The following is a 6,000-nucleotide window of genomic DNA, read 5'->3' as shown; positions in this document are numbered from 1 at the left end:
AGGCTGCAATTGGCATAGTGAGGATGGGCACAGTGAGGTTGGGCACAGTGAGGTTGCAATAGGCACAGTGAGGTTGGCACAGTGAGGTTGCAGTGGGCACAGTGAGGTTGGCACAGTGAGGATGGGCAAAGTGAGGTTGGCACAGTGAGGTGGCAATGGGCACAGTGAGGTTGGCACATTGAGGTTGCAATGGGCACAGTGAGGTTGGGCACAGTGAGGTTGGCACAGTGAGGTTGCGATGGGCACATTGAGGTTGGGCAGAGTGAGGTTGCAATGGGCACAGTGAAGTTGCAATGGACACAGTGAAGTTGCATTGGGCACAGTGAAGCTGCAAATGGGCATTGTTGACCCTCTTTTCCGCTTATAGTAGCTGCTGCATTTCTCTCCCTAGGCTTATACTCGAGTCAATACGTTTTCCCATTTTTTGGTGGTAAAATTGGATACCTCGGCTTATATTCAGGTCGGATTATACTCGAGTATATATGGTATTTACCACATTTTATAACAGAAACAAAGAAAAAAATAAAAACCCCAGCAGTGATCAAATACCACCAAAAGAAAGCTCTTTTTGTGGGAACAAAAATGATAAAAAAAAAAATTGGGTATAGTGTTGTATGACAGCGGAATTGTCATTCAAAATGCGACAGCGCTGAAAGCTGAAAATTGTTTGTCCCCCCGGGTTACCTTCTACACTCCAAAGACATGCTGGTTGGTTAACTGGCTCCTGTCTAAATTGGCCATTATGTGCACGTGAGTAATCCTTTACATCAGGGGCTGATGGGTATTCATTTTCTCTTCATCGACTTATGTCAATGTACGATATGTAAAGTGCGGTGTAATTTGTTTGCTCTATAGAAAATGCCTGTATTAGACATGTGCAATTTGTTTAGTTCCTAATTCGGTTTTTAATGAATTTCAACTAATCTGTTCATTCGGAAATATCCGAATTAACGAAAACCGGTTTAACAAATTTTTCTGAATATTCGTAAATTAAAAATCAAAAATTTAATATTTTGGAAATTTGGAAATCCGAAAATCCAAAAATAAGAATAAAAATTCAAAAGAATGAATATCCGAAAATAAGAACGAAAATCTGAAAATTTGAAATAACTAACTAATAATAACTTAACTATTACTAACTATTAAATTGCCCATTTCTCAACAAAATAAATCACGGCGATATGGAAGGATGGGGGAGTTTATTTAATTTGTTTTTAATATTCAAAGCAGTGTTTTAGGTTTGTGGCGCTCAGATACAATGGAGATCCACTTTTTAAAGGTGTTTCCCTTTAGATCTGCCTGGCACTCAGCTTTATCTCAGCGGCCCGATCTCAGGCAGCTGTCTGTCTGCTCCACATTATTCAATACCTGCTGTATAAACACCTCTGTTTACTTGTCCCTGACAGGCGTCTTTGGGTTGGGGGATGAGCACTGTACAGACCCAAACATCCCAAAGTCATGTGAAGGTGACAGGGGGGTCACCGCCTCTTCCCTGCAGGTGTACATGGCGCTCGGTACTATGAGGTTGATTTACTGAAGGCAAATAGACTGTGCACTCTGCAAATGCAATGATAGGCGGCACTGATGAGCAGGCACTGAAAGGCAGCACTGACTGGCATCACTGATGGGCACAGGTTGGCATCACTGATGGGCAAAGATTGGCATTACTGACGGGCAGAGATTGGCATCACAAAGGGTCACTGACTGGCATCACTGATGTGCGCTTATGAGGCTGCACTGATAGCCATTGATGAGGCAGCACTTATGGGCACTGAGGAGACGGTACTGAAGGGCACTGATGAGGAGGCACTAATATTCGGCACTGATAGGTGACATTTATGGACAATGATAGGCGGCACTGATGAGCAGCCACTGACTGGCATCACTGATGTTCAGAGATTGGCATCACTGATGGGCACTGACTGGCATCACTGATGGCACAGATTGGCATTACTGATGGGCAGAGATTGGTATCACAGATGGTCACTGATTGGCATCACTGCTGGGGCATCACTGATGATCAGTGCCCTGATTACCTGCACAGGTTTCCCCTGCGAGGATATGCCGTTTATCAGCATTCCACTCTGTCAGTGTGAGGCGAGGAGAGCCGATTCCCAGCACTTCCGTGTTTACATGTGATTGGCTGTGATTGGACACAGCTGATCACATGGGTAAAAAGCCGCACCATAAGCTCTTTACCGAGATTGGGTTCGCACCGCATCCCAGGGTCATAGTGCCCCCGTGATCACCGCATTGCACACCCCCGCAGGCGCGTGAGAGCGTTCAGACTGGAGCAGTAATAACTGACGTCTTGCTAAAACAAGAGGGGAGCCAGCCCGCTGTCATTTGACTATAGAGAGGGTGGGAGGTGGTTAAAGTGGTTGTAAAGGCTGAAGGTTTTTTACCTTCATGTATTATTCTATGCAAGAAGGTAAAAAAAAAAAGTCTGTGTGCTGCTCCCTCCACAGTCATCCTAATACTTATGTGAGCTCCTCTTGGCGATGTGCAAGGGAGCCTTGGCTGTCCCGTGTCTCCCTCCTTTTATTGGTTGAGACGGCAGCAGAAGCCATTGGCTCGCACTGCTGTCAATCACAGCCATTGAGCCAATGAGTAGAGAGCGGGGGGCTTATGGATGCATAGAGCAGAGCTCGGGAGCAAGCACGCACCAGTGTCCCCATAGCAAGCCGCTTGCTATTTGGGGCACTGGTCAAGGAGGATGAGTTTGGCCGAATTCGGCCGAGTGCCATAGGTCCCGACTCCTGGAGCCTGCAGCGCCAATCCAGGAGGACCATGGGACGTGTGACGTGGTGCGTCCATCATAGCCTGCAGAGTATCCAGAAGGCGGGAATTTCAAAATGCAGCCACCGAACAATATCCCTGCTCGGGTGGGCGGCTCTCCTCCCTCTGCTCCTCGGCTCGGTAGCTCCTCTCCTCCTCGGCATGGCAGTTCCTCTCCTCTCTGACAGTGACGAGTGACTGACACCACGGCTGAGCTCAGGTAAGTCAGTGTGTGTGTGTATCTATGCCATTGTCAGTAGGTCAGTGTGTGTTAGGTCATGCAGGTCACTGGTCAGTGTATGTAGGTCAGATAGGTCAGTGCAGGTAGGTCAATGTAGGTAGGTCAGTGCAGGTAGGTCAGCATTGATGGGCACTGGTAAGTCACACAACCTCCACCGCCCAGCCCCAAAAAAACGCTACTCCACATACAACACCTCTAATTCCGCCACCCCGAAAACCGCCTTACCCCCCCCCCCCCCCCGGTTCCGGCTTTGGGCTGAAGCCCCTGGTCTTTTTGCCACCTAGCAACGCCCCTGACTGGCAGGAACACCAGGGATTTCACATAAAGGAAGCAATACAAAGAGAATAGGATACTTTCTCATACAAGTACATGCTACAGCAGGCACATATCAGGAATATCTTTAAAGACATCATGCGGATGTCATGATTTGGCATCGGAGGAGCATTTTTGATAAGCCAATACCAAAACTTGATAATGTAAGCCGGCATACAAGAGCAGACAAAAATCTTTGGCTTTGGATTGTGTTGCATCAATAAAACTTAGTGTGCAGTACTGGGGAAGGCTGAGTTAACATACAGTAATTGGGGCCATGTTTATGGGATGTGAGCACACCACTTGTTAGATGCTTGCCAGGCATTTGGCAGGCTTTATAAAAACACTATGAATGACTACTACCATTTTTTGAGCCATTTGCAGAGCTGCTAGAATCCTGACAGCTTTCCTGACAGCTTTGATTGCAATTTGGTGGAGAATATTTGATGCTGCTAATTTGGCACTTTGGAAGATAGGCATCAAAGCTTTTATCACATTAATTTATCACATGCTAGGATTTTCACTTTGATGATATGGTGCTTATAAGTGTTATATTGTATATTTCATGAGAGGATTAGGAATAATGGTAATGATTTCTCTTGTTCAACCCAAAACAAAACAAATGGTTTTACTCGTTTGAGACAATCAGTCAGATCAATAGTATCTATTGCAATACTTCCAACGCACACGTTCCTGCACAAATGGCTGTATCTTAGATTAGGCGCTGAAATTACCAACGGCTGGAACCGACTGCAATCACGAGAAGGAAGTGTCACCAGCACACCGGGATCTCCAAAACTGGGTCCAAAACTTTAATCACATAGGGCCAGATTCAGAAAGACTCACAAAGGGGGGTTTCAGTAGATACACCGTTGTAAGACTCCGCGCGGTCGCAACTTTAAACGTATGCTCAAACTGAGATACTCTTAAATGTTGCTAAGATAAGACCGGCGTAAGTCTCCTACGGCGTCGTATCTTAACTGCATATTTACGCTGGCCACTAGGGGCGTGTACGCTGATTTACGCCTAGAATATGTAAATCAGCTAGATATGCCTATTCACAAACGTACGCCCGGCAGTCGCAGTAAAGATACGCCGTTTACGTAAGGGGTTTTCAGGCATAAAGATAAACCACCAAAAAGATGGCGCAACCAATGTTAAGTATGGACGTCGGAACCGCGTCAAATTTTTCAAATTTTACGTCGCGTGCGTAACTCGTTCGTGAATGGGGCTGGCCGTAATTTACGTTCACGTCGAAGCATTGACGATTTGCCGACCTCATTTGGAGCATGCACACTGGTATACGTCCACAGACGGCGCATGCGCCGTTCATTAGAAACGTCAAATACGTGGGGTCACTAGTATTTTGCATAGAACACGCCCCCAACCAGCCTATTTTGAATTAGGCGGGCTTACGCCGGTCCAGTTACAGCGCAAGTTCTTTGTGAATACAGGACCTGGTGCTCTAACTTACGGCGGCGTAGTGTATCTGAGATACGCTACGCCCGACCAAATCTACCTTAATCTGCCCCATAGTATAAAAAAATAAAAGCGACGTTTCCGAGCCACGCAGGACCCTTTCATCAGGCAGTCACATGCTTGATAAAGGGGTCCTGCGTGGCTCCAAAACGTCACTTTTATTTTTTGCTACCATGTGATTAAAGTTTTGGACCCAATTTTGGAGATCTTAAGATCAATCTTAAGATCAATAGTTCTGACACTCACTGCATATACATTCAGGTCAGTGACTCTGAAAGCAATAAGGCGGATCTGTGGCCATCGTGGACTCCTGAAATAGGAACATCTGTATCTTTGTGACCAACATGGACTAATTGAGAAGGATCTGTGGTAATCACAAAATCCCAAAGAAGGAAAATCTGCATTTTTACAGCCAACACTGTATTCTGCGAAAAGAAGAGCTGCATCTCTCTGGTCAAGATGAAATCCTGAAGAAGGAGGATCTGCATCTGTGTGGCCACCATGGCAACCTGGAAAAGGAAAATCTGCATCTGTGGGCCAAAACAGAATCCTGAAGAAGATAGCTCTACATCTTTGTGGCTAACATGGAATCCTGAAGAAGGAAGATCTGCATCTGTGTGCCCAACATGAAATCCTGAAGAAGGAAGATCTGCATTTGTGTGGCCAAAATAGAATGCTGAAGAAGGAAGATCTGCATCTGTGTGGCCAACACATATTCCTGAAGAAGGAAGATTTACATCTCCGTGGCCAACACAGAATCTTGAAGAAGGAAGATCTGCATCTATGTTGCCAACATTGAATCCTGAAGGAAGATGATCCGTCTGTCTGTGGTCAACATGAAATCCTGAAGGACGATCTGTATCTTTGTGTCCACCATGGAATCCTAAAGAAGGAACATCTGCTTCTGTGTGGCCAGTATGGAATCCTGAAGAAGGAAGATCTGCATCTTTGTGTCCAACCTGGAATCATGAAGAAGGAAGATCTGCATCTGTGTTGCCAACACAGAATCCTGAAGAAGATAGATCTGCATCTTGGTGGCCAAAATGGAACCCCGAATAAGAAAGATCTGCATCTGTGTGGCCAACACAGTATCCTGAAAAGGAAGATCTGCATCTTTGTGGCCAACACAGAATCTTGAAGAAAGAATATCTGCATCTATGTTGCCAACATGGAATCCCGAAGAAAGAAGA

The sequence above is a fragment of the Rana temporaria genome, chromosome 6 (assembly GCF_905171775.1).
Source record: "Rana temporaria chromosome 6, aRanTem1.1, whole genome shotgun sequence".
In the NCBI taxonomy this organism is placed as follows: Eukaryota; Metazoa; Chordata; class Amphibia; order Anura; family Ranidae; genus Rana; species Rana temporaria.
The sequence above is the reverse complement of the archived record's forward strand: the minus strand, read 5'-3'. Positions refer to the sequence as shown.